The sequence below is a fragment of the Borostomias antarcticus genome (assembly GCF_949987555.1).
Source record: "Borostomias antarcticus genome assembly, chromosome: 25".
NCBI lineage: Eukaryota > Metazoa > Chordata > Actinopteri > Stomiiformes > Stomiidae > Borostomias > Borostomias antarcticus.
The window spans coordinates 9,483,487-9,509,872 of NC_140258.1; the positions used below are offsets into that span (position 1 = coordinate 9,483,487).

The window sequence follows — 26,386 nt, forward strand, 5'->3', positions numbered from 1 at the left end:
AAATATCAGTCTTTTAGACTGCAAGACAGTTCCGTACCCTTCACATGTAGGCCAAATGGATCAACCTGATCATCATACAAAAGGGAGCAGGGGCACGGATGAACGGACCGGTATCATGAATGTGGGGGAGTGACGAGGTAATCTGCAAATCCATTTAAGCATCATTTAGACACTGTCAGATCCAAGTAACACACTGCTGCCAAGCTGTAAACACAGAGAGGTGGAGAAGATTCTAACTAAATTCATTTAGCCTAGTTATTAATTAAGTTAGTCAAAATTTAACTACATTTTCTAGCGCGCTCGCATGATGTGCCCCCTAAAAAATCTTCGTACTGTTCTGCCCCCGGGTCTGCATTAGTGTCAAACCAAAACTGGGTCTCTGGTCGTGAAAACCCCATGTTGTCTCACCTGAATCCAGTGATACATTCCCTCTACCCACCATCCCTCAATCTATGCTAAACCAGGTCACATAACATGTAATCCCATCATCATCTGTCCTCTCCTGCACCGTGTGGAATATCCCACCCCAGACACACACACGCACACACACACGCACACACACACACACACGGTAAGGCCCATCACAGGGAGTGTATGCGCACAAACACACACTCATGCGCACACCGACACATACACAACCACTGATGTGGCCTGATGTGACTGTCCCTGTGTGATGGGACTGTTGTTCCCCTGCCAGGAAAAAGGGTTTTCTGAGGGCTGAGAGAGAGAGAGGGGGGAGGAGCAGTGACGACTGGTTCATTAGGGCAATATAGGCGACGCACCACCAAAGGGAAAAGAGAGAGGGATTTTTTTTCTATCCCATTCTACCGGTGTTACGCTAGCAACTTTAGTTTGTCCTGCTTCTGAATATCATTGCCCAATCAGCAATCACAAGTTGTGTTCTGTGGGGAACCACCCCTTTTGGACGATTTCAGTCTGATTGAAAATCATCCAGGTTGTTCCGATAGACTTACTCTACATGTAAAATATTTTTTAACTGTAGGCCCTGTAATGCAATCTCTATGGGTTCCGGAAGGTAGTCCTATGTGATAACTGAATCAGATGATTGTGAGAGTCGATTTATTTTTCCTTAATGCTAAAGTAGTTGCCTTTACATCCAAAGGTGAGAAGTGAGAAAGACAGTTTGGCCTTCGCTTGATCTTCTAATAAAACTTAAGTTCTACAAAAGCACATTCTCAAACTTAAATCACATGAGGCATGGCAGCCTTTCTGTACTGTCTGTATGTAGGCTATCTATCATCTTCATGAGTGACAAAATGGCTGGGGTTTGAAACATTTTTTGGGCTTATCTTCCTAATTGCAGATTAACTGAGGCTGTGCTCAATCAGTGGCCAATCAATCAATTTGGCTGGATGTAATCCTAGGCGGAGGTTGTGTGGGCTCGCTAACAGTGATGTCTATGATTGGTGGAGCCCGCGCTGTTGCACCATAGGATTGTGGGTAGTTTTTTTTTTCCATATGAGAGCAATAGTTTGAGGGAGACGGGATAAGGACAGAATTCCAAATACTGTCAAATTGTATTTGAGATACTGTGTAATTATGAAAAATGTCACTACACCTACCACCATGTCAGTGAAATGTCCTTTTTTCATGAACATTGGAGATTTTGCAGTGAATGAGAGGAGCATGGCTTCAGATAGCTCTACCTAAAAAGGATAAATGTCACAGCTTAGTTACACCGTATAGGAATCCTGGATAAACACCATCAGGACTATTGGCCCACAATGCCAGTTGAAGAGTTATGGCATAGGACTGGACCTGTGTGCAAAGTTTGGTGATTTTTCATGCATGGGAAGTCAGACTTCAGAAGAAGAAGCAGAAGAAGAATTGAGAAATACAAGAGGGACCAGCAGCTGAAGAAGATTGAGAAACACAAGAGGGACCAGCAGCTGAAGAAGATTCACAGTCTGGGTATAATCTTGGGTGCTACGGAGGGCATATTCGGTCCTATAGTTCGTTTGCCTTGTTTCGATTCAGGAAATAATGTTACAGTACAATATTGCACTTGGACCTTGATTTGATTTGTGTTCACACAGCAAGCGGGACAATGCAAACGAGCAACAGTTCTGAATACACCCCAAACGTCACGTGCTTGCAAACCGTTTTGTAATTGGGCAAATTTTGCGGCAAGTTTGGAATTCCGGAAACCGGGAATTCTGGAGTTTTCTTTGCCCAGACAAAGTCCCCCCACAGTGACTGGAGCATCAGCAGCAGCTTGTATTATAGCTTTTGTTGCTATTCTCTGGTTGATAAATCAGTGTTCAGGTGAGCGAGCATCAAAGCTAAGCTACGATTCGAAAACAATGTGTTGATGTTGATCTAATTAAAAGGCTGAACACACCTCCGTAGGATAAGACACGCTCTGCTAAACATAATGTGTCTACATCTGACACTGTTGTGACAGTGCACTGTTCTGCTTTATTGTACATTTAGTATGTGCAGTGCAGGGTACAGCAGGTGAATTGTACCAGTTTGTTGGTTGGGTTGCATTCTCACTGCAAACAAACTGCTCTGTGTGCCGAGGCCACCCTTTCTAGGCGGTCTGGGTCCGGTTGGTTTGGTCCAGAACAGTGTGTGATTGCCGTGTTCACATATGCCGAAATGGACCGAACTGTTCCACGTTTCGGAACAATGAGCGAAGTGCGAATACATACTGAAATAAGTGCACTAAATAGCAGAGACAACTAGGACTAGGGTTTCCATGCTGTAGCACTGCAAGAATGTTAGAGTAAACACACTCAGCACAATAGAGTACAGTAGATATTTTGTGCAGCCTATTTCCAAGCCGATGAGAATTATTCTGTCAACGGAATTGGCATTTCAATATTCAGCTCAGGAGCTCACTCGTTGACTCATCAGTGATCCTCTCATTTGATCAAATTCATTAGTGAGAATTTAATGCATTTCTGCCATATTGCAGTGAGGGATGGAGTGGAATACTAAAAGCAACCACTCCAGTTCATGAAGTCCATGTAGACGCTAAAATCACTTAAAAGCAGTATGGGAGGCTAAGCAGATGGTGGCAATTTCATATAGTGTCATCCATTTGATTGTGAATACAAAATAGCTAGGTTAACTCCAATTTGATACAAAGTTACAGATGATCACCCAATTACCGGACTGCTTGAGCCTTTAGGGGAGATTGAGCCTCTGAGACACACTGTCCCAACATATGATTTCCAACTTCTAACAACTTCCATAAATGAACTTGCTTTTGATGAGAGAACGTAGAGCCCCGAGGAGCATTGTCATCTGGTGCTTCCCACCTTTACTATACAGTAGAGCATATTCTCAGCTACTACACACACACACACACAGACAGACACACAGACACATTCCAAGTTTGCCATTAGGTACATGTACACCACTGTCTAGTATGTCACAGCATGATTTTAAGACGGCTGTCTCATAAGACTTTGAACCAAAACAGTTACCAAGCCTTTACTGTAGTCTCATAAGACTTTGAACCAAAACGGTTACCAAGCCTTTACTGTAATCTGTTTGCTTCAGTCTGAAGCAGTGGGTTGTTGGGTGTTCCTGTGCAGGTCCTGCCAGGCTCTCTGGGAATGCAGCTGCTTTCTCTGCTTTGGTCCAACTGCCACCAACTGATGCGGCTGTCTGCTTCCTCTCTGCTCATTATTTTTAATGAGAATGTAGGATTCCTCGCCGGCCCAGCAGGCACCTGTAGAGTTCAGGATGTTCTCACGCATATGATCATCACTTGCCCTTGAGATTAACATTTTAAGAAAGAAATGCAAACAGGGGCCTGTGGCGAAAAGTGGCAACTGAAGAGGTGGATGTCAGTCACTCACCACTAAAAAAGACTTCACCTGGCTGTCAACAGCTTTTAGCCAGAGCTAAGCCAAAGTGCCTTTTCCATCTGGAGCTACAACTGAATTACAGTGCACAGCTTTGAACGACTGTGAGCAAATACTGAAAGTCATTATAGAAAAGAGAGCAGACATTCTCCTCCTTTTACTGTACATTAAGAGAAGGCTTGGGCTCACATAGGCAGGGCACAAGCGGCTAGTCACAGCACTAGCAGCGCCACCATAAGACCAGCGATGAGGAGGGTCTTAATTGGCCTAGCTGTCCCTCCTCCTCTAAGCCTGACCACCTCCATATGCCTCTGTGCGTGGTTACAGAGGAAGCTCTCAAACAACTCTGACACAGGCGAGAGGGTGGGCAATTTCCACGAGCTGGGCATGGTAATTCAGGTTCTGTGACAGCTAATAAAAAAGCGAGCAGCCCCTAATTAAATCAGCAACACCCTTTGTTCATCTCTCCCCGGCCTGTCTCCTCTGGGCAAAGACAGAACATTCTAACAAAGCGTAAACTCATCTCAGGGGAGGCTGTTTATTAGCCAGAGAGCACAAATATGGTCAATAGATACGCAAATTAATACTGCATCACAGAGGCTGCGCTCACTTCCACTATGCCAGGGTGAAGCATGACACAAGATGAACAAGTGCGGATCGTGGTCTGAAGCCCACGGTGCAACTAATCATACTCTGAGCCAGGGGAATAGTTTGTTACTTATTAGTAGCTTATTACTTAGCAATGATGTATTTTGTTTATTTGAAGAACAGCAGCCTATAGCTGTAATGTTTCAGTAAAATAACATTTTTACATTAAAGAGCGTGCATGTCAGAGGATACGTTTGAAGGGAAAAAAATATTGGTCCACAAAAAACACAGAAATAATAATGTAAAAACAATGCAAATAATTAATAAATCGAAATAAATACCGTGCAAAAAAGATCCTAAACAAATTGTACATTTGTGAAAGTTATCATTAGACCTGGGAGGCTGGGAGTAGGCTATCAGAATCAATCTGTTGATTACCACTGCATGCAGTAAAAATGTGTTGATAAAGTAAAATGGTTTCATTCCAGCTGACAACTACACAACTAATTTAATAATTTCAATAATAACTTGTGATTGCTTTGAATGTTACAAATTAGTTGGACTAAACTGGTATAGGACTGATGTAGATGTGACAACTAGTAAACAACTCACAGTACCGAGGCGCTTATTGTATTGTTATGGGTTATTGCGGTTAGGTGGAACAGCTTTGTCCAGTCAAAACTGATGTGTGGTGACTTTGCACGAATTATTTAAATAGTTTAGTATTTCCACGCCAAAATATGGACTGAAATAAACCATAGCCTATTCATCAAACTCGGGTTTTAACTAAAATTCAGTTTGTTGAGCAATTTCCCAAAGACGGGAATCTGATTTAGAGACAAGCAACGTGAAAACAAGCCGTCTCTCACACATATGTGCACACACAAACGCACACATGGAAAGACAGAACTATGAGGAAGAGATGAGGGGACTAAAACCTCAATGAGGAAATAATCCGGAGCAGCCTATGGGCAAACCATACCAAATAGGCAATAGGCTGCACGAATGCATTAAAACCACTCTTTAGCACCTCTCAATCCCAGGGTAAAGAAGGGTAGAGTCAGGTAGTTGTGAAGACAAACTGCCCCACAAATTTGTGAAGCGTTACTGTAGCCTACTGGTGTGCTTGTGCGACGTAATGCACGGTGCATCTTAAAGTGTGGCCTACTGCCCACGGCGTGCGACTGGACCGCCGTGGGAAAAACACTGCCAGGATGTGTTAAATGCTTCAACCTACAGGTTTACACACCCCTGAATGAGAAAAGAATCTGGGGAAGCCATTAAGCAAGGAAAGTGAAAACTGAGAACAGTTGTAGTTCAAAATAAGACATGTGGTTTCCAATGAACCTCTAATACTTCTCTCTGATTAAGACCTGTGGAGGTCTCGGTGGGAGATCCATGTGATCACAAGAAGCACGAACACAATCAAAGAGACTGCCAGAAATAAAAGATGGTCCTAGCCTGGAAGAGAAAAATATACTGCTAGCTACCCTGTGTCTAGACTGAGCCGTCTCCGGCCGGTAGGCCTACTGTGAATGAATGAATGAATGAATGGTCTATTGTCATTGTACAAGTACAACGAAATTAGAAGCGCAAACCTTTAAGGTGCAGAACAATAAAAGTATATCTAAAGTATACAAGTATAAAAGCCTAGTCATAATAAATATACACTAAGGGTAGAAAAACATACAAGAATGCACAACATTCACAATTAAGATTCACATTCTGCCGATCAAACATTGCATGACTCCGTCATATTGCACAGTAAATAATTGCACAGTAGATAAGTGATGTTCAAGACTTGGTTGTGTTTAGTGCAATTATGGCTCTGGGGTAAAGACTGGTCTTTAGTCTATTAGTCCGTGATTTCAATGTTCTGTAACGTCTGACCGTCCGGGAGGCCTACTGTGGCTCTCTGCATTCTCTTTATCAGCAGCCAGAGAACCAAAGCCGAGGCCTGGAAGTGAGCACAGGCAATAATAAGACACTGACAGCAGAGCACTGGGCTGGAAAAAGAGAGCGCCCAGATGTATGCTGCTCACACAACCAGTGAAATGGACTAAATCAATTTCTGCGGAAGTGAGCAACCCATGAGCTGAACCTGCCTCGCCTCAGCCCTCTTGACTGAAAACCTTTTCTTTCCCTACAAATTGGAGGCTTGTGCCGTTGTGGCTAGATCGGCAGATTTGGTGTCTCTAGGGAGTTTTGAGTTAAGCAGTCATGGGGAGTGTAGACGGAGGTGTTGTAGTGCTCAAGACTGGTCTTGGTCTCAAGACCACTTTTTGAAGGTCTCGTCTCAGAATTGACCACATTTTTACTCGGTCTTGTCTCGGTCTCGCACACAGAGGACTCAGGGTTTAGTTGCACACATCTGATGGGGATACTGTATGCAGATATGGGATGGTTGCAGAATAATCATGGTCATGATGTTAAACTGAATTAAACTTTATTTATTTCAGACATGGACTGCAGGTCAAATTGCTTGATATATAAAGCCTGGTAAAGTAGGAGGCAGTAGGCCATCAAATAGCGATAAAAACTACAGAGCAGCATCAAAATTTAAATTTAAGCGACCTTGGGTTCTGTGAAAGGTGCTAGGCCTATATAATTTAATTTAAATAATTTTTAATTATCCTTTTATAATAACAATACATTCTTATTGTAAAAGGAATCCATTCTAATTAGAGGGATACGGTAAAACGCATGTAACCATATTATAGAGATTTTCAAGTTTTCCCCAATTTTAAACACTAAAGGGTGCATGAAAGAAAGGAAAAAGGGGAAAACACAATAAGAAAAACGGTGCGCGTTAGATAAATATCTCCTTTTGCCTGACACGGCTGGATCTGCGAGCGTTCGGTCGCTAAGATGAGTGTTAAGAACACTCCAGACCTTTCTTACAAAACCTTCTTACGAAAGAAAGTCTTTGGCTAAGAAGGGTTTCGGGAAACGCGATTGCTTCTTTCGGGAGCCGTCAGAAGACTCAGAGCTTCTAGCGCTAAGAAGGGTTTCGGGAAACGCGGCCATTATCTGTAATGCCATGACTCTGACTCAATCCTGTACCCGCCGAATAACCCCCTCAGAGCTGGACCGGAACCAGAGATGTTTTCAGGGCTGAATCAGTGCCCTTGGTGTTTTAAGCATGCACATTGTACGCACATACAGAGACACACATGCACACTGCGTCCTTGGGTGTTTAGAAAGGCGCTATATAATTATTATTTTTTTATTATGAACAACTTAGTTATGTACAACATGTACGCATGCACACAAACACACAGAGACAGACACCCACACACCCACAGGGCTATTCACCAGAACTATAATGATTCGTGATAATACTGCAATGACCCTTTTCAGAAAACGACACCAGTGTATTCTCAATGTATTCCTTTATGAAAAGGGACAGGTCATCTATGCTCACACTGTTAACTGGACTCCAGAGCGCAGCGTAGGGACGGTAGTATCAGCATCGCCTCGCTCTCCAAATGCAGCAGATGAGACTAACAAAGACCGGCGTTCTGTGGGTTGGAATAAACATTTACCAGCAAACAAAAGGCCATTAGAGTGTGGTGAGGATAGTGACTGTGGGTCTGTGAAGAGAAGCGGGGGGAGAAAGAGAGCTCATTAAGGCATGCGAGAGTAGACATTTATTTACAGGGCAGTTACAGCTGCACATCCAACCCATGGGGGAGCCCTGCTGGAATGCTGTGTGTGTGTGTGTGTGTGTGTGTGTGTGTGTGTGTGTGTGTGTGTGTGCGCGGTGGGGAGAGGCAGTGGAGGGAAGCTGATCTACCTGCTCAGCTGAACGGTGTTTCCCAGAGCCCGGGGACAGATGGTGACTCGTATCCTCAGATCAGATGTGCATGCGTCTCTTTACTCGTATCCAGGTGTGCGTGCTTCTCTTCCACCAGCCTGAGTAGCCTGAGGCCGAGCAAGCACAGAAACGAAGGAACACAACCCACCTGAGCACATCCGTGCACGCAAAAGCTACAGGCACACCAACAGACAGGGCCTACAGTTCGCACAGTCCGTCAGCACTAAATCATCCCAATTATTTGAGCAGAAAGAAAGAACTTACCCACATCTCAAACAACAACACGAGACTGAAAAGGTAAAAGTGCACAACTTACTGTACACACCTCTCAAACAACAACACACTGAACCAGGCCAGGGGCCTCATTTATCAAAGAGCGTGTAAATTCAGGTGTAAAAGAGGGCGTACGACGAAAACGCGGAAAATGCACAATGTAGCGTACGACGAGAATATTTACACGCTTTTCGGATCTATCAAAAATGTCGTATGCCCTTTTCTGCACGGTAAATCCGAGACGGGCGGGGAAGAGAGCGTACGCGCACGCGCCCCGTGTTCCGCCCTCTCCACGCCCAAATTCAACCATATATGGTCAAAACTATGACAGCGAACAACGGGGATTCCCCGGAAGGAACCGACATAATATAGCGTGGAGCATAGGACAGACGAGACGTTTATGGAAAAACGCGGAAAGAAGAGAAACTTTTCGGAGACGGAGGTGCATGTGCTTGTTGGTGAGGTCCACGCGAGGAAAGAAAATCATCTTCGGAAGGTAAGCTATTTGTACGAGCCTACATTTGAAAGTGTTGGAAAGCAAACATTCCACACATTCTGTGGTAGGCTATGATTGATTCAGGACCAAAAACAGGGAACGATAACACAGATGACCACTTCATAATGTTAGACCACATTATTAAGACTCTCATCTAAATCACCCGGTAAATCACACTTAAGCATTTATTTGGCTGCCAACAGAAAAACATATCAAATGAATATGGCTGCACAATGAAATGTTTAATGCATAATCAAGTTCACAGACAAACTCAAAGAAAATGATTGAAATTGTTTCTCCAGACTCTGACGTGGGGTCGGACTCAGAGGAGGGGGAGTCTGCAGTGGTCCTGGACCTGACGGTCATGCCCCCGCGAGTTGCAACCTCCAGCGCCACGACCTCCACCTTCTTATCAGCTTTGAATATATATCTTGGCAAACATAACACGGGATGATGTACAAGGAGGGGACAGATACCTAGTGAAAGTACTATTGGTTGCTAGTAATAAGACAATAACGAGGGCTTGGTATAAGGTGGAACGCCCAACCAAGGAGCAGTGGCTGGGTGTTGTGGAGGAGATGTATGTTAGGGAGAGGTTCACGCATGCATTGAGGATGCAGGAAGGAAAGTTTGAAGGGAGATGGGAAAAATGGATGGATTATAGAAGGAAGTGTGATGATACCACTAATATTAAAATTGTCATATTTGAGTAAGAAAAAAAAGCTGCATGGATGGATGTACCCATAAGCTGTTATTGTAGGTTTTTATGTTTTATTGTATTGTCGTTGTATGGATGGAAAATGCTAATAAAGATTAAAAGTAAATAAGACAAAGAATATGTATCTTGGTTATGGACACACCAACAAGCCAGCCGTCACGCGCAGCGCCTGCCTCCAGTCTAGCCCCTACCCTGCTGTGCGCCAGGATGAATGAGTCATGCGTGGAGCCAGGCCACCGTGCCACTACACTTGTGATGAGCATGTCACATATGATTTGGGTATTTCTAGTGTGCACATTTTAGCGATTCACATAGACGTATTCATTCACTGATGGTGCCCTTATGTGGGTGCAGTCGCCATCGCCGTCACCTCTTTGGAGTTCTATCTCGCCCAGTAGGCCGAGTAGCGCCGGATTCATTTAGGCTCGCATTACGCACAGGAGGACTGTCATTTATATGCTTACCAAAGAGCAAACAGGTCCACATGATCACATATTAATGACAATCTAATTGGTCAATTATTGCCGTTTGATGGAGTGCCTGCATTAGGTGTGTGACATATAGCGCGGAAAGGTTTTGGACAGCGCATAGGTTCAGTTTGGGGAACAAATCCATATCGGACCATGAATGAGCCGGTTAGAGGACACGTCTAATCTTGCATTGCGATATATGTTGGTGCTGAATTGGGCTATTAGCCTACATGATTGTGCGTTCATGAACTGTCGCTCTTATTCTCTCCGTCAAACATAGTAATTCACCGACGCACCACCTGCGTCGCCAGTTCCCCCTGTGTTCAAGAAGGGCGTAGAACACCGTGTAAATCGGTACGCCAACTGGAGAGGTGTCCTACAAAAGCGCGGAGAAAGGCGACTAAATTTTCGCCCTTACGGCTTGATAAATCGCAATGTGGGGGGGGCAAATGGCGTACGCCTGAACTCGCGAAAAAGACCGTGTAAAAGAAGGCGTACCTCAATGATAAATGAGGCCCCAGGTCAAGCCTGGCTTATGTGTGTTGGCTGGCTTGTTTCTGTGCGGGACTGGTAGGACGGTAATGTCTGATAAATAAAGATGGGTCTTGTCACCTGGACACATCAGTTCCAGTGCTTCCAATGCTAATCCAGCACAATGAGAGCGGGATAGCCAGTTAGCTCATGGGCTCACAACAACTAGCAGCAGCTTCCATAACATTAATGGTAGCGGTCAGTGGCTAAAGCAGTTACACTGATGATTCCTGTAATGTTAGCTATTTTGCTGCAATGGGTTCTTTTTCTGTGGTGGTGGCGGTGCTTTGAAGCTTCAACCCAGCATTTGTTAAAATAGACCATTTTTCTTAGGTAAGTGACGTTTCATGTTTATCTGACACTAACTAGGCCAACACCGATTTATTTTGACGGCAAAGCGAATGGACCAGCAAAGGACTGTTGTCTGGCATGAGCGAGCGGAATGCGACAACGGGACTGAGAAGGGAGCTACATTTCAACCAGACATTCCAGTGAAACCAGGTAGTCAAAATAACTTACCCAATATAAAATGGGCACCGCAAACGCGGGCATTTCTGATTATGTCCTCAGTCCAGCCCCGACGCTTAATAATGGCGATTTCTTCCGTCTTCCTCTGCTACGGTTTCAATGCGCTCGCATACTTGTGCTGACTAGGCTGTAAAAGGGTCTATAATTAACCGTTTCATAACTTCTATAACATCCAGTGACAAAATACGTCATGGTACCTTGGTATATCCACACCAAGGATTGAACTCACAATCTTCGCGGTGATAGGCAGCACACTATCCACTCGGCCACCGCTGATCTGTGGAGTCTTTTTCCTCTGATGTTCTGGGACCACTGCCTCTTGTGGTAGCAACATAGAACTGCAGGTCAACAACTCGCCGGAAGTTGAGGCAGGGAGCGACAAAAAGGGATTCCCTCTTCTTGGTGTGTCGGCTTACAGCCAACACACAAAAAGAAAACCAACTTCTACACGTGTCATACACCCACACTCCTGCCTGCAGGCCAATTAGGCTGTGCAGAGTTCTCTCCCCTCGCCCCTCCAGCTCTTTCCTTCCCTCTATTCCCACTCCTCCTTCCCTCTGCCTCCTGAAATCTTAGTGGGAACAGGAGTCAAATAATACCGCAGAGAATAGAGCTTACTTTTTGATAAGGATACTGTTAAGTCAAGAGATATATGGAGGGGAGACAGGGTGAGACGTTTAAAGACCAGTCATAGAAGGAACCGAGACTCCAATGTCATGCTGCTGTGTCTTTAGTTAGGAGAGCAGCATGACTGCAGCAGGGGTGACTCCAGTGTACTAGACTAGAACTTGGAAAGCTACAGCAGCAGAAAAACTGTTTACAAAGCTAAAGCATCAAGTACCAGCAGCTCTCTTCATTTCCGGGTGCAGAGAAATCTGCATCAGACCAATTAAAATTCCCGACCTAGGGTTTTGAACACCAAAAAAGCAAAGTTCAAGATTCAAGATTTCTTTACTTGTCACACGTAATGTATGTACAGTTATAGTGAAATGTTGCTGCCGGCTCCAAGATTATGCTTAATACAGAAACTCCAATACTCAATTTACAAATTACACAATAAGTACCATTTCTGTGCACAGCCTCCAGAAGTCCATAGAGAGATCAAACTTTGAGACTGCACCAGTAAAAGCATTGCAGGCTCATGTGGCAGAACAGATCACACAAAGATGGGATGGACTAAATGTGTTTTTCAGACGTTCCAGACACAATTCTACTTGCTGCTGCTCTAGATTCCAGGCACAAAAGACAGTAAGTTCTTGCCAGTTGAAGAAGCTATTGTAGGTAAGGATTGATATCAGTGTATTATATTTTTCAGTATACAAAAATGTGATCATAGAAACCCTTTATATAGATTATATTGGTATAAATCTTGGTTAATGGTGAAAATGTTCATATCAGTTTTGCATCCCTAATTCAAGATCCAAAGCACAGTCAGACTATGGCACGTGCTGACAAAAGGACAACCATTAGGCAGGTCAACCAAAGTGCCAGTGACAGCGGCGCAGAAGACCCAAACCCAGTACCCCCACCTGCCAAGGGTGCATCAGAGTTCTGGGATCGTCTGAGTCCGACAGCAGGTAGTTTACAGTTTGAAATGACAGATGTTGTATATTTTTCGTGCAATTTTGCATATTCTGTGTACCAACTGCTACTCTGTTCGTCTGCCTGTCTCTGTGTGTGTGTCTGTCTAATCAGTGATGAACAACAGGATGAGGAGAAGAAGTTGGACCAAGCTGTGCGGTGTGAGGTCGCAATGTTCTTCGGAGAACACCCACCGTCTAAAAAGGAGGATCCACTGGCATGGTGGAACACCAATGAAGCCCGCTTTCCGACACTAGCAAAGCTGGCTAAGTCTTTCCTCTGTATTCCAGCAACATCCACACCATCAGTGCGTTTTCTGCAGCAGGATACATTGCTCCGAAGCGCAGGTCAACCCTCACTGCTGAGATATGCTCACTTTTCTTCATTGCAACCACCCCATGATCCTTTAGAGGGTTAAAGGTTGTTGTACATACTGCATATCTACACCCACACAAGGGCACAATGGGATGTGGTGGTGCAGCTATATAGGCTCCTTTTTCTTGCAGCTTGGCCCAGTCATTGAAGGAAAATAAATGATCCCTCTCTCCATCTTTCTCTCTGCCCCTATCTGACACTCCATCCCTCACTCTCTCTTTCTCCGTCCCCCTCTTCATCCCTCTCCCCACACCCCTCTCTCTACCACTATTCCCCTCTCCTTTGGTCTCCCACCCTCTCATGTGTAGGAACGTTGGGCTGTTTGGTTGAATAGGGAAGGCTGTGATTTCTGAAATCCTGCCACCTACTGGGCATTGAGTTGTTTTAAGTTTAAGTTAATTTATTTAAAAAGGGACAATGCACATTTATGAACCACGTGAAGGTAAATATGCCAGAATTAGCTATAAAAGCTAGTTTGCATATGTAGTCCCTAGGCAAGTTGATGTACTATATTTCACAACATACAGTTGTAGGTCTGACATCTGTAGGTCTGACATCAACAGCTGTGCATCAGGAGAGTGGGACACATGTTCACTGGGCACTTTGTTTGGGTATGAGGGCAGTACCAGCGCTGCTGTTCAAATAGAGTAATTACTGTTATCATCATTGCAGGAAATGTGTGCAAGACTAGTTCCTGTGTTGATTCAATTAAATGTTTTCATCAGCCTCTTCTGAATCCATTGGCCCCTGGTTTATTTTGGGAGAGGACAAGATGACGATGGGGAGGGGAGATGGACTGAAATGGTACAAGCCAAGCCCTCTTCTCTCTCTCAAATATGACCGTTCTAGAATCTCAGGAGAACCTCAAGCTCAGTCCCACAAGCTTAGCCCTACTCACCGAGGCCAGCCAGGTGGAAGAATAGATCAAAACAGCCGTCTAACACTACCTCTCCATCTGTCTTAGTCTGATCTTTTCTGGCTCTCGATTTTCTTACTCTGTCCTTCTGAACCGCACTCTCTCTCCAACTCTTGTCTTAAGCACTTCCACCCACACCCTCCCCCCGCCCCAAGCCTTCTCTCTGCCCTTTTCTCAGTCTTTCCCAGTCTCCCTCTCTCTCCAACAGTCGCACACTGTTTGTGCTCTTGCTCTAAGGGGCTCTGTCTGTGTTGAGGCTTGTCTGCCCTGCCTCCCCATGCAGCTGGACCGCCTGTGCAGAACACTATCGGGCCTCTTTCATCAGCAATCCAATATCACAGGCAGACCCCAGGAGGCATGTGAAGCTTCATATAGAAACAAGGAACCCACAGTAAACATGTTGTCCCCCACCGCCCCACGAATGATGCATTGGCCCTTGTGACAATTAAGCAGTGGCAGCAGTGTGAATAGTTAGGATTAATTTGCAGCTTAATTCTGCTAATCATATTGTGAGCAGATGCGCGGGTACTGGGTAAGCTTCTGAAAGTACAGGCTGACCTATTATCGGTCACCGATATATCGGTACCCGATATGGCCTCATTTTGCCATATCGGTATCGGTAAAATGTCTTCCGATACACGCCGATAGGAAAAATAAAATGTATGCAAAAAGTACGTCTTGGGTCTGTTAAACTCTAGTGTTATGCTTTATTTTACACTACTTACAGTACTAGTTAGCTGCTAGCCTGCTACAATATTTATTTTATTTTTGTTTATATGCCAAACTGTGATGCCAATGGTGCTGGTATTGTTGTGTCTGTGTCACTCCACTTCCACTACTCCTTTTCTTAAGTTTTGAATAAACTTAAGTCATTGGTTTAAGAAAGCAGCCAGCGTTTCCGCTGGTAAGGTTTTGCCGTGGCGCGCCGCATTCATTTCATTCCAGGGCAGACGAAGGAGAAAGGCTAACACATGTTGAGTCTTTCATTAAAGTTCATGTGTCCCATCTCTATCTGGATGCACCCAGAGCTGTGTATGAAACATAAATCCGTACACATAAAGTGCTCCCACACACTCTCAGAGGAACAGGGAATCATTAAAGCCATGCGTCACGAGAAAACAAAAGCACGGCCTCGGACAATAACTATCCCAGAAATATTGTGCTATAAATGATTCAGTCATTTAGTGGTGGCTGCTGAGCTGAGGACATGCCCATCCTTCTGATGTGAATAAAAAGCTGCCTGTGTGTAGGATGGAAGGACACAGGGATATGTGGCATACAGATTGACTCAACGAAGACGGTCCCTGGAGAGAGCAGTGTTTCTGTAAACGTCTTCTCTTTCTAGTCATACTCTACTACTGCTGCAGGCAGGGGACTGAATGAAACGAGAGCACAGACGAGTATTCACCATGGAAACAGGGAGATTCCCTTGAGAATGTGATACCGAGTGACACTGTGTGATACCGTGCGATACTGTGTGTGTGTGTATGTGTGTATGAGGACACGACAGTGAATGCGTGTGCGTGTGAGTCAATGCACCTTAACGAGACACCTGTGTGCACTTGTGCCAGCTCAAGGTACTGGACATGTACAGTAATCACTAAGTTTCTTCAGGAATGGCCAACCTCTGTCTTACTGCACTGCATCCGCGAGAGGTCAGAACAATGCTGATGTTGCTCTTTCAGGCCCTGGTGATTCACTGGCACGCCTTATGGAAGAGTGTGTGTGTGTGTGTGTGTGTGTGTGTGTGTGTGTGTGTGTGTGTGTGTGTGTGTGTGTGTGTGTGTGTGTGGGAGGGGGGGCTGACGGCTGATAATGTGCAATCGGAGCAATCACTGCAATCACTCAAGCCTGGGGCAACCTTGGGAGCACCCCTGAAGTCTTCAGATAATGGCAGATACTAAACAGTGGCGTTAGAGCTACAGAAACATACCCTCGGCAGCCATCATACCCTCGGCCGCCATCTTTCTCCAAGCACAAGCTGAGCAGAATATCCCCTCTGTCCAAACCAAGAAACTTCCATTATTCAACACATTTTCAACTGATGAGCAAAATGCTAGCATAGGCCTCGTGTCATAGACTGTATCTTGATCATTTTATTCAGTATCTAGTAATCTACAGTATCCACAGGACATATTTTACACTTATCACCAAGGCACATGATTTACAGTATAGGCTAGTGCACTCCGAAAAATAAGCTAGTATATCCTAAATCCAATTTTAGAAACCTTGAATAAGAGAGAAGCCTATATTTGCAGCAGAAGAACTGGGATTTATGTTTGCGTTTATGTTTTGGAAGCCACTTGACACTTTGGCGGGTATTCATTTTTGCAACGAAATATCAGCATTGATGGTTCAGCACTTAACAAAATATCAGCCTTCTGGCTCATAGCACGGACAGTTTTTTTGGCAATAAAATATCTAGAGATAGGGGGCGCCCCGGTGGCTCAATGGGTTGGGGCGCTTACCGCAGCGGTGTGGGTTCGAATCCGGCCCACGCTCTTTGCTGCATGTCTTCCCCTCTCTCTCTCTCCCACCTTTCTGTCTGTCCTTGCACTGTCTATCCCATTAAAGCAGAAATGCCTTAAAAAAAAAAAAAAAAACTTGAATTTAAAAAAATATAAAAATAAAAAAAATCTAGAGATGGAACCGATCTGATCCAGTATCGGGATCGGGCTCTGATCCAGACGTGGTTCCCAGATTGGGTATCGGTCTGACGTCGCCAAATCACGTACCAATCCAGATGAAGTGCTCCGGTACTCATTCATTCAATCATAGGCTACAATCTACGTTTCCCTCAGTCTAGCATCTAGTTCACCAAACTACCTTTTCAGACCGTTCGCTTATGTTTGCAAACGTTGGTTAAAATAGTTTGCAAAGAACGTTCACGAGTGAAAGTGAAAGTCTCAAGTTGCATGCGCTGCTTGAGTTGGTTACACTACATTACATTTACATTACATTTCAGTCATTTAGTTTTTATCCAAAGAGACTAACAATTATTGCATTTAAAGTAGGAAAAGCCAATGCACTACTACTTTCCAGAACTCACAAATTCATCTCCTTTCTAAAACGAGTGACTAAGAGCATAATCTAGTGCTGAAGGCAAAGCGCAGCGCAATTGCACTAAAATACAATAGGTGCTTAAGAGGGTGGATTGTTGTTGTACTTCTTGAAGAGATGAGTTTTGAGCCTGCGGCGAAAGATGAGCAGCGACTCTGCTGTCCTGACGTCAGTGGGCAGTTCGTTCCACCATTGCGAAGCAAAGTGCTAGAATTGTATTTAATCTAAAGAATACTTTAATTTCAAAGATAGATAATTAAAGGCTTGATATTTGCTATTTATGAAGCAGTATTAAGCGCCACCATCACTGCTGCCACCGCACCCATGGTCACCCTTGCCAACCCCACTAACACAGGACCCCCCCACATAACAAATACCAATTTAACCCCTGACTACAACCCCACCTGTACTGTGGAGCTGTGGCGTCAGGAATCTGCTCTGACCACTGTTTTTATTCACCACCATAATATGTTATTAAGCAGATGAAAACATTTTTTGGCTGGTAAAGAAAAAAGGTTTGGTGGGTAACATTTTTCATCTACCAGACATTTGGCTGGTGAGCTAAAAAGTTAATTTTGACCCCTGCACACATTCTTTCACGTTCTTAAGACGCACTCCCCTGCCGCAAATACAACACAGTGTATCCTTGTTCACTGAATCTGGAACAGCCTGTCCAAAAAGGTTTTGCTGGTTGACAATTACAGACAAGGACAGCTACTGTGGAGGACGACACAAGCAAGATAAGAGGGAGGAGAGGGTGAAGCAGGAAAAAATGGGAAGAAAGAGAGAGGGGGGAGAGTGCCTGGGAAAGGAGTCAAGAATGCCCTGGCGCCAACTATGGTGGACGCCTGACAGGTTGTGGGAAAGCACTGGCAGACAGACCGACGGCAGATGAGGATCCCAAACTGAAAGGACAACATATCCCTTTCAAAATGATGACCACCATCCGAGAGAATCACAAACAGATTACGAATGCATGTTGCAAACTTCCAATGCCAGGCCAGAAGAGAATGAGGAGAGATGAAGTCCCAACCCTACCTACTGTATGGTGACTCTTAGAACAGGGTTTTTCCTGCATAGAGGATTTTTTGACTTCCCCAAAAGAGATTTTACCCAGAGCCAATCAGCAGTGCGAAAATGATAAAAAATTTAGAATAAAAATAGCAGTTTAAATCGTCTCCAAATGTGTTTGATAGCTTGTTTCAAGTACAGCCCATCCCTCTTTCTTGCATTGTCCATGGTTTGGACCACTAGTAATCAAGAGAATTAATAGACAGGTTCAGTATCCTAAACATTTTGTCTTCATATCCATTTTGTGTCATGTCGGGAGATTTCCCGGGATTGTGAAAAGTGAGCTCAGTCAGAACGACAGCAAAGAATATAGGCCTATGCTGGTAGGCTATTGGCATAAAACTGAGGTTTCCCTCAAAAACTGTGCGTGCACCACCCCCCAAAGACCCATTCTAAGACGGGAAAAAACGCGTTAAGAAGAGTAGAAAGAGAGGTACAAACATTCTAGCTACATTCACAATTGGGTTGCAACAATAACCCAAGCTAAACCTGGGCTGAAGAGTGGGATTTTCCCACTACGAAAGAATAAGCACAAGCATGGCTGCAGCCTGCTAACAACAGCTCTCTGAAATAATGAGGATCAGCTTCTCGTCCCTTTGCAACCGCAGCCTGGCAGAGAGCAGGGTGGGAAGGACAGCATAGGCCCGGCGAGTCTCTAGTTATATTACCGGGCAATCACGCACGGCCGGAAGGTCCGGGGCTGCAGAGAGCTAAGCCTGCGGTCGGCAGCAGCTGGCAGCGGCAGTGACAGAGAGGTATCCTTGCCTGGCTGAGGCTGAAGCCAAGACCTGGTCGACTACTATGAATGTAAGGCCGTGTGCTAGAGATTAGCCTTCCCAGTCTCTGGCTGACTCCCTCGCACTCTCAAAGCTCAGAATGCACTAGGGCTCACATTGAGAAAGTAAGCTGCAGAAATGAGAGAGAGGATCATGGAGGAAAGACTGATGAAGAAAAAGGCTCTGGCGGGTATGGAGGGAGAGAGAGGAGCCTCATGAAAGGCTGTGGTTGTATATCATTGGAAATACAAACGCAGTCATGCTGTGCTGGACGACAACTCATTTTGAATGAGCCTACAATACAAATTGTCCAAAACCTCACATGGAAAGGATCAGTTCTCATCAGGAGTCAGTTACAACTGTGGTGAGAGAGAGAACACAGGCAAACATAAATCACTGTGGGCACTACTGTGCCATTAGAAACACAAGAAATCTCCCCAAAAGAATGTTCATGTGCATGGTAAAAATAAAAAATAAACTGCGGTAATGTAACTAGAGACTGATCTTGATCTGCTGTGTAGGAGACAATATATTGTTCTGTGGCAGGCAGTGGCGTCTGGTGGGTCTTAGAACCAGGTAAGCCAGGATTTTTTTTTTTTTTTTCCTGTAACCTTAATTACATGACTTCCTAGTTATGCAACACATCAATACTAGGGCTGGGTATCGATACTGATTTCCAAAAAAGAATTAATGAATTAATGAATGAATGAATCATTGAATGAATTAATTATTAATTCCTTCATTTATTTATTAATTCATTCATTAAATAAAAGATCGATTTTGGGATTCATGAATCGATTCTGAATCATTTTTTACGTAGGTAAAAACAGCATGCCATGCCCTTTCAGTCAATGACGAGCTAGTAAGACAGCTGTCAACGGACCGTAAAGTGGACTGTATTTTCATGAGGACTGTAGGGGGAGACGGAGCACTACCAAAACGCTAAACGCTAGACGCATTTAAGTCAAAAACAGTCTGAAAGTCGATTTTCGTGCCTTCTTTCACTGAAAGAGTGCAAAAATCAAGTTTTATTTGGATTTGTATGGGTAAGCCAGGCTTACCCTGGCTTATAGGAGCAATCGCCACTGGTGGCAGTTTTCATGCGCTCCAGTTCAATGTTGTAAGTTAGCCAATACAACTCCCAACAATAATGTGGCCCATTTGGTGTGACAGGTCAAACATCTGGCTAAAATAAAATTATAGGCTTGGCTAATAAACACCACCTTAAATGCAGGACACACTTAGGCCTATTCACCATTACTCATTTTAGTCCACTTCTAAAAGAATTCAATTGCTCACTCTGAATGCATTTTTGTTGAATGATACCCAATTAGGCTGGGCTTGATAGCTGTAAGAGCTCTTTAATAAAGAAAACAGCCGCTCGTCTGAAGAGATGACCTTTCATTCAGACATTTCAACAGGTTATAATGAGGAGACAAGTGACTTCATTAACTTTTAATAAATCCTGAGAAGCATTTCACATTTGAACCATCCCAGACGGGCATTGAGGGAGGCGGCGGGGGTGACTGGCAGGAAGAATAGAAAAAACCCTAGTCCCCCCCCCCACACACATACATACATACACACAATTAAACTATGGCAATAGCTGAACAAACAAACATCAATACTAAGCCTCAAAGAAGTTGAGCTCTAAATTCAACCACTTAAGAGGCCTGCTATGTATGTCCTGGCAGGGTCGTTTGTACGTAGACACTTGTCTGAGACCAACCGGAAAGAAAATAGGCCTATGTGGCGAGTCACAGATAATTGGATCTGGCCAACAAACAAACAGAGACAGAGCCCTGACAGGCCAACAATAGGAGCATGTGGCCGAAGGGTAAATTTGCACAAGAATCGCATGGTGCCTTCTGAAGTGCATTCCACCAAAAGGGGGTACAGAGAGGGTGGCTCAACAAGGACCTGCGCTCCCCGAGGGAGAGACTCCCTTTCACCAGCCCCCTGGCTCTTACCCTCTAGAAATACACACACATGTGCGATCACTCACACACACTAAAATCAGATCAACAATTGTCTGCTGTGCTCTCTGTGGTGACGGCAGAGACTGGTCCTCTTCGTTTCCCTGCGCCAGCAGCAGTCTTTCTAGAGGCCCTACTAGCGTGATAATGAACGGTCATGCAGAGACTGCTGGGCTAGCTTGCTCTGATTCAGCTTAAACCCACTGCCCCCAGAGCGCAGCCTCTCCAGGGCTGCCGTCTGTCTGGAGAAAGATTAATACACGGCAGATAGAGATCAGTCTCTATCCACATTACCGTGTAGTCCAACAACTTGGCTCTTCTTCAGTGTCTAGTTTCTATTTCAGAGTCTTAGAGCAATAGCCTATAGTTTCCCAAATCCTTATAGTTTATCTGCGACAAGCTAAAATGTCTTGGGTAAGAAGAGTATAGAGGTGCTGTGGTGAATGCATACGACACTCAGCACAACTCTCCTCATTAACAAGTGCAACACAGATTTAATATGAGTGGTGAACCGTTTTATTTTACAAGCTCCAATTACGAGGATCACCAAATCCGTTTTAAAATTCAAGACTGCAGATGCAGACCAGGCTGGGAAAAGGAGACAAGCTTGAGTATCACCAGCACACTGCCAGCTTACCCTGATCTGACTTTGTGTGTCTGCAACATAGAGCAGTCAGATTGTTTCAGATCATCTCATCTCACCCAATCGCAAAGCTGTCAATACGTAAATACTTGACAGTGTAATCTTCCTGCAAATCCTGACGCAAGTACTTCACACAGCCGCCTTTTCTAATCATTCACAAAGCTCAAACAGAACTCTGTGTTACCATACACACTTATGCTAACCCCAGCTTTCCCTCAAGGCTGGATTTTTCCCCGAACTACCAATATAGAATTTCCCTCCTTGGGTCTACCACACCCAGACCTCATGAGGGAGTGTCAGTGCCACGCGGGCTTTGCCAGTGCAGTGGGCACTCACCAGGTTGGGGGGGAGCTTGTGCTGCCCGGCTGGCCACAGCTGTTGGAGACGGGAGGCAGAGGCTTCCACTCAGGGGAGCGTTGTAAGGAGATACGCTTAGCAGTGTTGGCAGCTCTTTAGAGGGTTCTGCCCTCAGCTACTGTCTCCACTCACTGACATACATGTGTGGTGGTGTTACAAGGTGAACCCCCCCCCTCTCACCATAGAAGATAACAAAAGAGTCCTGTTCACACTGCTGTCCAACAGACAAGATGGAGGCAAGCACCTGAAGCTTGGCTATTTGAGCCAGCATACTGTATCAGTCAATAGTCAATACAGCTTAATCTATGTTCTCAGAAGGCATGGGCTTCCCCATTTCCATTGACCACCCTACATGTAAGACAAGGTCAGTTATCACATTGTCATTTTGCAACATTAAAGGTTTATCAGTTGGTTTGAGCTACTCTTGACCCTGATACCTGATAAGGTAGGGGTAGATGACGTGGGATAAGGTGGGGTAGATGACGTGGGATAAGGTGGGGTAGATGATGTTGATATGATAAAGACTACACCATGGAAGGACCAGTTTGGCCACCATACATTTGGTAGTCATACAGTAGCCTACCTACAACAAAGTCCATTGCTTTGGAATGCCATACATCTCTCAAACGAATCACCCCCACTCGAATGATCCAGGGCCTTTGCTTCACTTTGTTGCAATGTCAACAAGCTACATGCTTCCATGCAATAATTGTTTGCTGCCTTAAAATAGTAGACATAAGGTTTAGTTAGGCTAGTGAACCGTCCAATTACTCGCGAAACGCATTGAATGGCTACTCGTGCAACTCCGCCTGGTAGAAAAATGCCGGGGATCAACAAAATGATTAAAGATGCATCGGTGGGTGAAATGTATACCATTGGTTCCTCCACTATGACTAAAAGTGGATAGTACAATAGCCTACAATCATGTTTAGAAATGTAATGACTTACTGAGAGGGGTCGACGTTGTCGTTTACGGCAAAGTGACCAAATGACAGTGTGTGCCAAGATCAAACGATACGACCGACTGAGCCAGCTACTTTTATTTATACCCAACAAAAAATACATGAATTTAGCAAACGATCTAGAAATGCAGAGACATTTATACATGACAACTACCTCAATCCATATCAGTATTGGTAGAGGGTCCCTGTATCGCAGGTCTAATGACCAGGCTACTGACATCGGTCCTCTTGCCGAACAGCCTGCGGCAAAGTCCGACTCCTGCGTAATGATTTACACCCGCTGCAAATGATTGAGCTGGACAGATAATCTGGTCCGTCACATCAAAACTAAACCAGTTAACTGGGATATTAACTTGTGAGTTAACAAGCAATGCAACTTAGATACATATCACTGATTTGTCGTGAGAGATATAAGGTTTAGGTATCGACTCTCGCCCTCCCTAGTAGCCCTTATTCGGTTCTGTATGGCCCACTTTAAAGGTGTAGCCTCGTAACGTTAGATCGAAATCAAATTAAATATCATATCGCCGAGCAGTTTACAAAAAATCACAATGCAAGTGTGATACAAACTCTTGACTTACCTCTTCGTTTCCCTGACTGTTGAGGTTGATAATCTCAGAAATCAGTGTGAGCAGAGGAGCGACGGTCCTCGTAATAAACTTTATCCGCTCTTCTCTTCTCAGAAAAAGTGCAAAGCCACTAATAAATGAATAGAGCACATTGCGTGTTTGACACACCGAATACGTCGAATACGACCCATAAAACAGACCCAATCTCCAGCTAAATGATTATTACTCGCTCAAACCTAAATGCAGATACGGCTGTTCCTGGATAAAGTTGATCCTCCTATCCTTTCTCATCTATCGCCATCTTTACCCGCGGGGTACGACGGGTAATCCTTAGGAATCCCCACGTACAACACGTCCTGACGTCCGTGGAGCTGGGGACAGGGTGAGACAGGTGGATTTAACGTTTAGGTAGTTCAACTTTGCAACGTTGCAAGGTTGAGGCAAGTATGGTTCATAGGATTTGGGATAGCAACTCACTTGCATTCAGAAGTGGCTATAACGTAGCAAATGCATCAGTCAATGTGTCGAATTAGTCGGTGGTAGGCTAGTTAATTTGCTACAGACATGAACAATGGTATGTCCATTGATTATAAACATCCCAGAGAAGCAATAGTGGGCTACTCTCACAATAACCTAATATTGAATTATGATTTAGTTTTCCCAGGGAGTCTGTTTGACTGTATTTGACTTTGTATCCCACAGGCAGTGGCATCAGATCAATAGGCATTAAAAGAGTGGCATGGGTTTACCTTCTCCCAGAACAAAGGGATGGGAGAGGGGAGTGTTCCAGGGTCCTCTGGGCTTATGTAGTATGAGTTGCAGTAGGAGACTGTATCAGCAGGTGGCAGTCTCAGATCCTAGTTGACATAAGTCCTTGTATGAGCAAAGCCAGTCACTAGGCAGAGGTAACCTCATCAATGGTGGCTCACGCCAGAATGCCCCTCCTGCTTCACACCAAAGACCACTCTTACTTGTTACACAAGGTTGGCATATGCACTGTGATCACCAACCAACAGCACTCTTCAAAGGAATGATGAAATGAATATTCAGTGGGTCATGAGACTGACCATTTTTGATAATGTAATTGTATCATTTGTTGACCTTTTATATCACAAAATTATTTTTATAAAGGGTGTGTGGTCACTTATTGGGTTTGGTATACATCCCATTTATAATTGTTTAGAATCTCTCATGAATTTAGCTATCGCTAAGATACTGTATACCCCAAGAAGGTCGAACAGATAAATTGGAATTCATCTTTCAACCGAAAACGACCCTGGAGCTCCATATCAACCATCTCCCCCGGCACAAAGCCGTGTCTGTGGACGGCAGGCTCCTCCAGCTCCAGGTGAGCTGCTCCTCTCCTGGCACGCCCAGCAGGGGGCAGAATACTAATGCTCTACCTGCCCATCAGAGCAGTAGACGGTCGACCTCAGAACAGACGGTGGAGAACACGTGTCACGCTGGAGGGGTCAGAGCCCATTGGCCCGGCTCTCCAGCTACCCCTCCCCTCATGACAGGGGGTCGGCAAGGGAGGCACACATTTACATATGAGGTGTGGAGCTGAAAAGAGAGAATAGATTAAAACCACAAGAGTCAGCATGAATAATTCCCGCTCTCAACACCACCTGCGGAAATCAGCAAAATGGAGCATTGTACAGTACTCCCGTGTTTCTCCATCTCGTCAAACTAAATCCTCCTCAAATCTGCACAGGTGGGTGGAGCGGGATTGCACAGCCATGGTGCCATATCTGGAAGCGGATTAGACATTTCAATTACTTTAGCTGATCCATTGTTTATTTAGGCACATTTTAAAGAGTTGCATGGGAAGGTAAATCCTCTCTGAATAAGAGTTACAATTTCATTGTAGAACATGCCCAGAAGTGCTTCACAGAAAAAGCTCGGCAGTAATGCTTTACATATAATCTAATCTACACACACACAAGAAAAGCACAGTGGGAATAAGGCAGCCTATAATTTCTGGGCAGGTTAGTTCAGTGTGTGTGACAACTATAAGCGGCTCAGGACACCATGGTATTGATATAACACCTGCTTTGTTTTTACCACAACCACTCTTTGGATACATTGAGAAAGAGTGCATGTTGTGTGTAAATACACAAAGTTGTCAAGATGTGGGTTAGTCTTAAGGTTATAGTTATAAAGGAACACATTTCTTCCAATTGAGGGAGACATTCTGTAATAAGGGGCCACAACCCATTCTCTTTATAAACAATCCCATTATGCTCACAATAAAAGAAAACACACAAAAAAACATACATTTGCTCCCTAACTGAATAATACTTCCAAACATCAAACTCACCGAGCTCCTAAATGTGCTTGTGATGGAAAAATGCACCATGTTTTTTCGGGTGAGACTGAAGAGGGCCACAGCTGGCATCTACTCTGTTCACACCAGCAGGTTTAGCTCAGAGCCATGTTTGTTTTTCGGTGGTTGGAGAGCATTCAATGCTGCTGGAGGACCATTCGTGGCACAGCAGGAAAATCTGCTCGTCTTCCGCTGGGGTGTATTATAGCATGCCAGAGCTTTCCAGTACTGTATGTCACTAACATGGGCAATGCAGAGACTCTCACTCACCCACTCATTCCCACAAGGTACTGATGGAGCATCATATGACATACAAAACCAACATGGATGTTCCTTCTTTAATTAAAAAAAAAGGTTTTATGTAGCTATATTTGCAATCTGTAACAATTGTGATGCTATGAAGAGCATTCATATGACTTAAGAGGCAATGTCTGCAAAGCTTTGATCTGTGGACTACATGGTGGGGAGGATGTGAAGGTTTAAGAAAATCAGTTTGACTTATTGACTGAGATTG

General features: G+C 44.4%; 1 protein-coding gene across 2 annotated transcripts in view; it reads right to left on the reverse strand.

Annotated features, from left to right (window-relative positions):
• Nucleotides 1-23,820, reverse strand: part of tjap1 (tight junction associated protein 1 (peripheral)) — a 63,094-nt gene extending 39,274 nt beyond the window's left edge. For both annotated transcript variants that reach the window (XM_084458694.1, XM_084458695.1), the window contains exon 1: nt 23,559-23,820. The gene's annotated coding sequence lies outside the window, so the exon portion shown is untranslated. The remainder of the gene's footprint in view (nt 1-23,558) is intronic.
• Between the last annotated feature and the right edge of the window lie 2,566 nt (nt 23,821-26,386).